Raw genomic sequence first — 12,585 nt, forward strand, 5'->3', positions numbered from 1 at the left:
AAAATAACATTACACAAAACTGTAACCGGTCTGTCAAAAACATTTGTCAGATAAATAAACCTCAAGAAAATGGTAATATCTCCCAGGATTTTTACTTTCCTCCTAGAATACTAAAGGAAGGCAAAAAGCAAGTGTATATCCTTACTAATATTCATGACAAATGGTGGGTAGTCAGGGACAATGTGGAGATAAGAAGAATCTAGAAAGTAAAACTGTCCTTGAGATGAAAGATATTGAGCTCCGTTTGAAAATCAATGATAGCATATTATCTAAAAATACTGTTATTCAGGTTTTGGAGTTGACTAAGTATCAGGTAGGCAGCAAATTTTGGAAGTCAAGTCCCTTAATAAAACTTTATTTTATCAAGTTCAGTTCAATTCAGTCACTCAGTCATGTCCAACTCTTTGCGTCCCCATGAACCACAGCACGCAAGGCCTCCCTGTCCATCACCAACTCCCGGAGTTTACTCAAACCCATGTCCATCGAGTAAGTGATGCCATCCAGCCATCTCATCCGCTGTTGTCCCCTTCTCCTCCTGCCTCCAATCCTTCCCATCATCAGGGTCTTTCCCAGTGAGTCAGCTCTTTGCATCAGGTGGCCAAAGTATTGGAGTCTCAGCATCAGTCCTACCAATGAATACCCAGGACTGATCTCCTTTAGGATGGACCGGTTGGATCTCCTTGAAGTCCAAGGGACTCTCAAGAGTCTTCTCCAACACCACAGCTCAAAAGCATCAGTTCTTCGGCACTCAGTTTTCTTTATAGTTCAACCCTCACATCCACACATGACCACTGGAAAAACCATAGCCTTGACTAGATGGACCTTTGTTGACAAAGTAATGTCTCTGCTTTTTAATATGCTGTCTAGGTTGGTCATAACTTTCCTTCCAAGAAGCAAGTGTCTTTTAATTTCATGGCTTCAGTCACCATCTGCAGTGATTTTGGAGCCCAGAAAAATAAAGTCAGCCACTGTTTCCACTGTTTCCACATTTATTTGCCATGAAGTGATGGGACCGGATGCCATGATCTTAGTTTTCTGAATGTTGAGCTTTAAGCCAACTTTTTCACTCTCCTCTTTCACTTTCATCAAGAAGCTCTTTAGTTCTTCTTCTTTTTCTGCCATATGAGTGGCATCATCTGCATATCTGAGGTTACTGATATTTCTCCTGGTAATCTTGATTACAGCATGTGCTTCTTCCAGCCCAGCGTGTCTCATGATGCACTCTGCATATAAGGTAAATAAGCAGGGTGACAAGATACAAAATACACTATACAAGACACAAGACAATTTTATCAAGATAAAGGTAAAAATCTTCTGTATGAGTAATAATCAGCAGTGTCTTAAAGTAATGGAAATTTTATCCTTTGTAGGCTTAAATCCAGGATCATCTTCTCCTTTTATGAATAGCTTCCTTCTTCAGTTACTTCCCTTTGTATATCCAGAAAAGTAATAGTTGCAACAGTAAAATCAGAGGAAGCAACTTCTTTCATCAGGTATTCAGACGAATCTCAGGGTACTCCAGCATGTGCCAGCAAGGACAACATACTGATCACTAAGATAGAAGAGGCAGAGGAAATGAAGTTAAATGAGGAGAGGCTTCAAGAATAAAGGAGAGGCCAAATGCTGCTCTATGCGTAAAGAAAGGAAGAAATAAGAACTGTCCATTAGTCTTGGCTAATGGATCATGGAGGTCCCTGATATCACCAGAGCAGTTATAGTGTCATGGCAGCAATGGAAATCAGAAGTGGGGGTGGTGGTAGATAATGAACTGTGGATGAGAAAGTGGAGATGGCAGATTGGGTTTATTCCTCACATTGTAGCTCTAATATTTCAGAGAAGATACATGTAAATGAAACTACAAACTAAATAGAAAGGCCACATTACTGTAAAATATTAAATAATGATATAAATTAGAGGGTACCTATTTAACACATCTATGCTACCCAGTCCTGCATGGTTGGTACTCTAAGTTGATTTTTAAGGATTAAAAAACCTGCAAGAGTGCCAAAAGAAAAATGTATTTGATATATTTTTCAGATATTAGTAGTTCTTCATTCTGCTGACAGTTTATGGATGAGTAAACAAACAAAAAGTGCCTATAACTATTTATGTGAAAAGTATTTGCAAAAGAAAGAAGAAAATATAGTGTCACATTTATGATGAAAAATACATTACCCAATAATATAAAATTTTAGATGATAAGCACTGGGCACTCAGGGAAATAAAAATACGGGCTTCATATTTTAAGAAGATAAAAGAAAAGAAAACAGAGAAAGCTAAGGAAATATTTTAAGGCGAGAAATGTCATAAAAATGTTAAAATTATTAGAAATAGTCAAATGAAGAATCAACCAAGTTGAAAACTGAACCTAAGGTGTGGAGAATAAGCTTGAGAAAAGCACAAGCAAATATAAATTGTCAAATCGATCACAAAGGACAATATACAATTACAACTAAATCCAACAAATATTGAATTTGGATTTCAGAAGAAAAGGATGAAGTAGAAAATATGTTCAACTACATAACAAGTGCAAGGCTGTTTGTAAGTATGGAGTCTTCTAATTATGCAACAAAAATGCTTTTACCTAAGGTTCTTTCCACAAATTTGCTTGTAGCTTCAGGTGAAAAGAGAACGCTAAAATGCAGCTGGATACACTTAGGTAGCAAAAACTGGATGTAGTTTTATAACTCCAGAAAGGGTATTTGAAAGGCAAGTGATTTCTCCCTCTTGTTCAGTTTTTGTTTTTGTTTTTTAATGGAAAGTTAGAATTAACCAGAATTTAAAATTTAAATATAATTAATCCAGTGTCTACTTTGTCCTATCCTGTCTTTATTGTTGGATTATTATTTACTATTGCTAATATCTGGATCTAAGATGATGTGATGTAAGTGCTAACAGCTTTTAGTTATTGATATTATGGAGGAAGTAAATAGCAGACCTATCAACTGGATAGCAACTGAAGGGACAACCACATTCAACCTTCAAAGAAGTACTGCAATTATCTTTTTTTTTTTTTTTTTTCTTGTTTTTTTTTCAGCCTTGCCAAAGCAAAGCCTCAAAAAATTAGTTTAACAACTCAAGATTGTTTCTCTCCACGGAAATCTTTAGTAAAAGGCGAAAGATTTATACGATCTGAAGAGAAACCAGAGTATTGCAATTATCTTTCACCAGTAATAATGGCTGATGCGGGGGGAAGCAAAAACAAATATAGTGACACAAACAAATTTCTCCTCTTTTTCACAGGCAAATAATGCTAATAAACCATAAAAGTCTGTTTTAAATGAAAAAAATCAGAAATAGGAATCATCAAACTGACTGAAAAGAAGCTAAACCAATAAGGAAGGAAAACATTAAGAAAACTGTCAACCATATTTCAGAAATTTTTTGGCAAATATTGTTATAACTCTTCTGAATCTAAAAGAGAAAACTTTCTAGTTACTTGTTAAGTAATAATAAAGCCTTATAAAAATAATGAATGATATGGAAATCTATTTTTAAATTATAAAGTCTAATTTCTTAAATAATATCATATAAAATCAAATTATATATTGAGATAGGATTCAAAATAAATTAAACAATCATTCCAGTAATTCAAGGACTATTCATCATTCCTCAATAGATCAGATTGTAAGACTATATGATCATCTCAAAAGAGGTCTAAAAAGGACTACCTAAATTTTAAGATCCATATCAGACCTTTTTAAAAATGGAATGTTATTTCAAAAGCTGAATCCATCATAACCAGGAATGAAAAAAAATACCCCATATTTTTTACACAAAGCTAGAAAAACAACTCACAAATGAACACAAAAGCAACAACAGAAAGATAAGTACTGAAAATAAGATCAAATGATTATTATTAACAAGAGTTTTGCTATCTAAAAAAAACTAAGAAAGGGAAAAACCGTAAGTCCTACATGATGGTAAATTAATATTTCAAAAGACAATGACTTTCTTATATATCAGTAAATGTTAACTATAAAACATACAATGAAAATAATTATCCTCATTGGACACAAATATATACAAATATTAAATTCTTCAAATAAATTTAATAAGAAATGTATAAAATATGTAGAGAAATAACATATATTTAGCTTAAAATATTATGGATAGAGATATACAAAGTTCTGTTTTTAAAGAGGCAGTAATACAAACTTTCCAAATTGGAAATCCAATTAAAATTTCAAAAGTTTTTTGGAAGGAAACTTGAAAAAAAAGTGTTTCTAGTGCTTAAAAAAAAAGAAACTAGATAAGTAAAGACTGAAAAAAAATGATTTTACGTATTGTGAATTAAAATATACTTTGGCCCTCTGTACCTGCGGGTTCCAACTGCTGATCAAAATAGTCGAATAAACAAATTCCAGCAAGTTCCAAAAAGCAAAACTTGAATTTGCCATACACTGGCAACTATTTACAAAGGATTTACATGGTATTTACAACTATTTACATAGCATTTACATTGTATTAGGGTATTATAAGTAATCCAGAGATGATTTACAGTATAAGGGGAGATATGTGAAGCTATATGCAAATACTACATAATTTTATATAAAGGAGTGAACATCTGCAAATTTTGGCATCCAGGGTGGTCCCAGAACCAATTCTTCACAGATACTCAAGGAACACTGTACATAAAAATAATAATTTAATGTGGTGATATTTATGAAAAAATAATGCAATAAAATAGAAGACAAAAATTAATCAAATATAACTAGAAGAACCCTTTTTATAAGAAATGTGACACAAAGTTATAGAAAATTGATATTTTCAGAGATTAGACTATAATTTAGGGAAAACTATAAATTCAATTTACTTTTAACATGTTGAATATAGGCTTTAACATAGTATTTCAGCCATAAAAATTATTCCATGTTTAGAAATGTATTTGAGGAATCAAAATACATTGTCTAAGTTAAATATATATTTATTTTAATATTAATGGAAATGGAGCTAAAAAGAAATGTAAGAAAATGGAATTAAAATACATATATTGGTTAAAATACATTCCTGTACATCAAATATTAGATAGCAGTTAATACGATCTTGTAGGAAAATATTTATACAGTGTACACTGAATAAAAAAGGCAGGTTAAAAAAGAAGACATGATTTCTTTTTCTTGCTGGAGTGCTTGAATGTTGTTCTTTATTTGTTCTAATGATACATTAGATTTTGTATAATTAGCAACTATTTTTGAAGAAGAAATAATTATATAATTTTATTTTTAAAAAAGACAAGCATTCTAACCAGGGTTAACCATTCATATGTGATCTTGGGCAAATCAATTAACCTCACAGAATCTCGATTTTTTCAGCTAATAATTTTTAAAAATGACTGTCTTTCTTATGTGTTATATGTAATAATATATGTGTAATATATATTGTGTTTTGTGGATATGAGCAGATTCTTATTAGTTATCTATTTTATAGATAATAGTTTGTATATGTCAGCCCCAATCTCCCAATTTGTCCCTCCGCTCCCAATCGCCTGGAAACCATAAATTGTTTTTTATATCTGTGATTCTATTTCTGTCTGTAAATAAGTTCATCTGTACCACGTTTTTAGATTCCACATATAAGCTATGATATCATATTGTATTTTTCCTGCTCTGTCTGACTTAATTCACTTCAGTATGACAATCTCTAGATCAATTCATGTTGTTGTGAATGGCATTATTTTGTCCTTTTTTATGTCTGGGTAATAGTCCATGGTATATATGTACCACATCTTCTTTACCCATTCCTCCACTGATGGATATTTGGCCTGCTTCCATTTCTTGGCTATTGTTAATAGTGCTGCAGCGAACACTGGGGTGCATGTATCATTTTGAATTATGGTTTTCTCTGCACATATGCCCAGAACTGGGATTGCAGGATGATATGGTAGTTTTATTTTTAGTTTTTTAAGGAACCTCCATATTGTCCTCCATACTGGCTGCAACGATTTGTCTAACTGTTGTCCCACCAACAGTGTAGGAGAGTTCCCTTTTCTCCACACCCACTTCAGCACTTCTTGTTTGTATATGTCTTGATGATGGTCATTATCAAAGTGATGATTTCTTCAATAAGAAATTTCTACAGTGAGATGACGCCTCACTGTACTTTTGATTTGTCTTACTCTAAAATTTCGTGATGTTGTGCACCTTTTCATGCCTTTTAGCCATCTGTATGTCTTCTTTGGAGTAAAGTTTACTTAGATCTTCCACCCATTTTTTTGATTGATTTGTTTGTTTGTTTGCTTTTATATTGAGTTAAATGAGCTATTTGTATATTTTGGAGAATAATCTCTTGCCAGTCGCTTCATTTTCAAATGCTGATATTTTCTCCCATTCTGTGGGTTGTCTTTTTGTTTTGTTTATGGTTTCTTTTGCTATGAAAATCTTTTAAGTTTAATTAGGTTCCCTTTGTTTATTTTTGGTTTTATTTTAATTACTTTAGGAGGTGGATCAAAAAAGATATTGCTTTGATTTATGTTAAAGTGTCCCGTCTATGTTTTCCTCTAAGAGTTTTATAATATCTGACTTTACATTCCCATCACTTTATGGCAAATAGATGGGGAAACAATGGAAACAGTGACAGACTTTATTTTCTTGGGCTCCAAAACCACTACAGATGGTGACTGCAGCCATGAAATTAAAAAACACTTGCTCCTTGAAAGAAAAGCCATGACCAACGTAGACAGTATATTATAAAGCAAAGGCATTACTTTGTGAACAAAGGTCCACCTAATCAAAGCTATGGTTTTTTTCCAGTAGTCATGTATGGATATGAGAATTGGACTATAAAGAAAGCTGAACACCGAGTTGATACTTTTGAACTGTGGTGTTGGAGAAGACTCTTGAGAGTCCCTTGGACTGACAAGGAGATCCAACCAGTCAATCCTAAAGGAAATGAGTCCTGAATATTCATTGGAAGAACTGATGTTAAAGCTGAAACTCCAATACTTTGGCCACCTGATGTGAAGAACTGACTCTTGGAAAAGACCCTAATGCTGGGAAAGACTGAAGGCAGGAGGAGAAGGGGATGACAGAGGATGAGATGGTTGGATGGCATCACTGACCCAATGGACCTGAGTTGGAGCAAGCTCCAGAAGTTGGTGATGGACAGAGAAGCCTGGCATGCTGCAATCCATGGGCTCGCAAAGAGTCAGACACGACTGAGAAACTGAACTAACTGACTGAATCTTATATTTAGGTCTTTAATCCATTTTGAGTTCATTTTTGTGTGTAGTATTAGAGAGTGCTCTAATTTCATTCTTTTACATGTAACTGTCCAGTTTCCCCAGCACCACCTATTGAGGAGACTATTTTTTCTCCACTGAAAGTATATTCTTGCCTCTTTTGTCGTCATCAGGTGACCGTAGGCACTTAGGTTTATCTCTGGACTCCCTATCTTTTTTCATTGATCTATACTGCTGTTTAGTATGTTTAGTTGGGAAAAGAATCTAAAAAAGAGTGGATATGTGTATGTGTATAACTGACTCACTTTGCTGAAGAGCAGAAGCTAACACAGCATTGCAAATCAACTATATGTTTGTAAAATTTTTAAATATATTTCTTAAAATATTAAAAACTTAGTGTTAACTATAAATGTATTGGTAAATTTAAAAACTAAAGCTAATATTTATTTCAGTTAAGTTCAGTCACTCAGTCGTGTCTGACTCTTTGCGACCCCATGGACTGCAGCACGCCAGGCCTCCCTGTCCCTCACCAACTCCTGGAGTTTACTCAAACTCCTGTCCATTGAATCGGTGATGCCATTTAACCATCTCGTCCTCTGTCATCCCCTTCTCTTCCTGCCCTCAATCTTTCCCAGCAACAGGGTCTTTTCAAATGAATCAGCTCTTTGTATCAGGTGGCCAAAGTATTGGAGTTTCAGCTTCAACATCAGTCCTCCCAATGAACATTCAAGACTGATTTCCTTTAGGATGGACTGGTAGGATCTCCTTGCAGTCCAAGGGACTCTCAAGAGTCTTCTCCAACACCACACTTCAAAAGCATCAATTCTTCGGCGCTCAGCTTTCTTTATAGTCCAACTCTCACATCCGTACATGACTGTAATTTAACACAAACAAAAAACAACAACAACAAAAAGACACATACACCAACTGAACAAAATCAAGAGCCCAGAAATAAACCCATGAATATATGACCATTATTTCACAAGGGAGCCAAGAATAATCAGAAGAGAAAAGATAATTTCTTCAATAACCAATGCTGGGAAAATTGGATATAAAAGAATGAAACTGGACCCCCTATCTTACAGCTCTTACAAAAATTAACTCAAAATTAATTAAAAACTTAAATGTAAGGCTGTAAAACTAAAGCTTCTAAAAGAATATATAGGAAATAAACCTCCTTAACATGGGTACAGGCAATGATATTTTTGGATATAACATATAAAGCACAAGCAAAAATATCAAAATTAAAATTTTAAAAACAATAAGAAATAAACAAATGTGAATACATCAAACTAAAAAGCACTACAGAGCTAAAGAAGCATCAACAAAATGAAAAGACAATCTATGGAATGGTGCAAAAGAAACTTGCAAACCATATATCTGAATATAAAGAACCCATACAACTCAATAGAAAGACACCAAATAATCCAATTTTACACTGGCAAAGGAACTGAATAGACATTTTGCCAAAGAAGCTAGACAAATGGTCAACAAGTACATGATAAGGTGCTCAATATTACTAGTTTTTATAGAAATGTAAATCAAAACTACAATGATCTATCCCGTCATACATATTAGATGGCTCTCATCAAAAGACAAGAGATAACAGAAGTTGGAAAAAATGTGGAGAAAAAGTAACCTTTGTCCATTGTTGGTAGGACTGTTAATCAGTACAGCCACTATGGAGGACAATTCTGAGGTTCCTCAAAAATAAAAAATAGAGCTACTATATGATGTAGCAATTCCATTTCTGGAAATAAACCTGAATGAAACAAAGACTCTATGTTGAAGACATATCTCCACCCTGATGATTACAGCACCATTATTTAAAATAGCCAAGACATGAAAACAACTTTGTCCAACAAAGAATGAATAGATAACACATGTGTGTATATACAAATATATGTATACACATGCTCACAAGCAATGAAATATTGTGTGCTGTGTGTGTTAGTCACTCAATTGTGTCTGACTCTGTGACCCCATGGGCTGTAGCCTGCCAGGCTCCTCTGTTCTTGGGGATTCTCCAGGCAAGAATACTGGCGTGCAATGCCATGCTCTCCTCCAGGGTATCTTCCCAATCCCGGGATCAACCTAGGTCTCCTGCATTGCAGATGGATTCTTTACCAACTGAGACACCAGGGAGTCCCAATGAAATATTACTGAGTCATAAAAATGAAGCAAATCCTGACATTTGTGACACCACAGATGGACCTTGAGGGTATTATGCTAAGTGAAATTAACCACAGAAAGAAAGGCAAATGCTATGTGGTCTCACTTAAATGTGGAATCCAAGACAAATAAAACAAAAATAGACAAGCAAGCAGATAAAAATCCAAACTTGTAGAAAAAGGGATCCGTTTTGTGGTCATTGTAGGCAGGGTATAAAGGGTTGGGGAATTGGTTGAAGGTAGTCAAAATGTACAAACTCCTGGTTATAAGATAAATAAACACTGGAGATGTAATATACAACATGATGACTATAGTTACATTACTGTATGGTATATTTGAAATTTGTTAGAGTAAATACAAAGAGTTCTCATCTTAAGGAAAAACTATCATTTTCCCCTACATATGTGATATGATGGATGTTAGCTAAACTTATTGTAGTAATAATTGCACAATATATTACACATAATTGCACATAATTCATTATACTATATGCCTTAACTCATACAGTGCTGTTTGTCAATTATATCTTAAAAAAACTAAGGAAAATGTTTTCCAAATGTATGAAAACTGATAAGACACAATAAGAGAATAAATTCAAAAATATGAGGTTTTGAAATTTGAGTGTCAGTTTGGCAAAAATTAAAATGTAGAAAATCCATCAATAATTAAACTGAGCAAAATTATGGTATATGAACATGATTAATTTTATGTGTACTGCAAATAGCATGAACTAGAACTATAGTTTGACTTCAACTGATTTCATATTTCTAGGTGTGCTGAAGTGAGAAAAGCAAGACGCCAGGAAGGGTGCTTCCCTGCATGCGTGCTAAGTCGCTTCAGGTGTGTGCAACTCTGTGTGACCCCATGGACTGTAACCCACCAGGCTTCTCTGTCCATGGGGATTCTCAGGCAAGAATATTGGAGTGGGTTGGCCATTAAGGGTAGACCATGTTAATTATTTTGTAAATAAAACAAATCCCTATAAATTAGATAAATAGATCAATATAGATATGTTTATATAGAGAGCATACATGTGTATATGTGTGTGCATATTTATGTGTTTAATATGCATATACATGTATAAGTGTGTGTATTTTGTATGATTTTATATCTATATATTTACATGTCTATCTATTATAGCTGATACTATTCTATCATGTAATTTGTTTGTGAGGTTGGTGTGGAAATGTGGAAAAACTGAAAGAAGAAAACACAGGCTAGAAGAGCTAAAAAAAAACCTGAATCTTTAAAAGTAACGGTGAGCAACCATATTTATACAAAACTGTAAATATATATAAGTATAACATGAATTTGTTACCAAAAAAATTTACGGAACTATGTGGCGTTCATAACATTTTTGAAAGAAGCAATTTACTGATTAATGTCATTCATACGGTTCTATTTGGTGGTAAAAATGAAGAAACACATTTCATCTATATATTTGCCTGAGGAAACAGAGCTACACCAGCCTACCGACATCGCTTCACTTGGGGGAGGAGTTGGGGTAGATACACTTGGAAGAGATCAGGTGGGTATTTTATTACACTTAGCATAAAGACAATATAGTAAATATCTTAAAGCATCTTTAAAAAATTATCTTAATCCCATCTGGCAAGATATATTGAAAGCCTTAAAAATCCTCATTTCTCTTGAAGCAGCATTTTTCTACTAAAAATTTTTCTTGAGAAGTAGGGATGCTTTCCAGGATTTATGTACAAGAATGTTAATTGTAAAATTATTTATAAGAGCACAAATTTGAGCTAATGTTCCATCAACAAGGAGTTAGATAGATTAAATAAAATTTTAATTACACATACAAGTGTAAGTCGTATTCATACAATGTATAAATATATATATATATATATTTCTATGAAAATATTTAAAGTCATGTAGACACATTTTAAAGAGTATATGAAATCCTTCTACATGCTACAAATGTATGACCAGTTTGCCATTGCTTTGGATTCTTTTGTGACACATTTACTATACTTTAACCAATATGAAAAGATAGAATTAACACCACCAAATTACTAACAGTGAACCAGTAAGTATATATTCCATGATTTCAGTTTCCGATTAATGTTTACATTGGGCTTCCCAGGTGGCTCAGATGGTAAAGAATCCCCCTGCGATGTGGAAGAGCTGGGTTCCATCGCTGGGTTGGGAAGATCCCCCGGAGGAGGGAATGCAGCCCACTCCAGTATCCTGGCCTGGAGAACCCCATGGACAGAGGAGCCTGGCGGGCTACAGTCCATGGGGTCGCAGAGTTGGACAGGTCCGAGAGACTAAGCACAGATGTGTGAGCGCTCAGCTGCTCAGTCAGGTTTGACTCTGTGACTCCATGGACTGCTGCCTGCCAGGCTCCTCTGTCCATGGAATTATCAAGGCATGAATAATTGGAATGGGTTAATATTTCCTACTCCAGGGGATCTTCTTGACCCAGGGATGGAACCTGCATCTCCTGCATCTGCTGCATTGGCAAGCAGGTTCTTCATCACTGAGCCACCTAGGAAGCCCCTAATTACCTTATATATCCTCAATCATTAAAATAGGTTACATTTATGAAAGAGAAATAAATTATTCAAAATAAATTTTTATTTTGTGTAATATGATGTACTTATTGAAACAGTTAGCAAAGAAAAACTCTACATTGAGTCTAAGAGCATATACATAGGCATAAAATATATACTATTCAGGAAAGCATGCTTCTTAGAATACTGCAACATGGGATAAGAGATTATATTTATTATTTTTAGATAGAAAATGGAAATGGGAATTGTTAATGATTCCCTGTGCCCTGAATGTATACTTAAAGTTTATTAATTGATATTTTCTTTTCTTGATGTATCACTAAGACATATTACATACAAATGTTAGCGTATGTATATTTTCAGAAATTATAGGTTGTTAAAAAGTCAATTATTATTAAACATTTCAATATTGATTTTCTCCAATTTAATTAAACTTCAATGGATAGGTTTTCTTTAATTTATTGTGCTTTTTAACTTTTAGCTGTCTAAAATGCTCAATTTCTTTATAAAATATGTTGGAAAAGGAGGCATTGGTTTGGTTTCATTTGGTTTGGTTGCTCTTTAATGCAAATAGTTTGAAAATAATTCTGAAATGAAACTTTCACTGTGGTCAAGTTATTCCTATTATCTTTCCATAGCACCAAACTATGAAAAGAAAAATCCATTGCTATTTTAACAATCATATTTAAAAGTAAAAAGACC

General features: G+C 33.9%; 1 non-coding gene across 1 annotated transcript; it reads right to left on the reverse strand.

Moving 5' to 3' along the window:
* Window positions 1-3,035: 3,035 nt before the first annotated feature.
* On the reverse strand, window positions 3,036-3,152 carry LOC133048338 (U5 spliceosomal RNA). Its single transcript, XR_009691001.1, has one exon. It is a non-coding gene; the product is annotated as a U5 spliceosomal RNA (small nuclear RNA).
* Between the last annotated feature and the right edge of the window lie 9,433 nt (window positions 3,153-12,585).

This window comes from Dama dama, chromosome 28 (assembly GCF_033118175.1).
Source record: "Dama dama isolate Ldn47 chromosome 28, ASM3311817v1, whole genome shotgun sequence".
In the NCBI taxonomy this organism is placed as follows: Eukaryota; Metazoa; Chordata; class Mammalia; order Artiodactyla; family Cervidae; genus Dama; species Dama dama.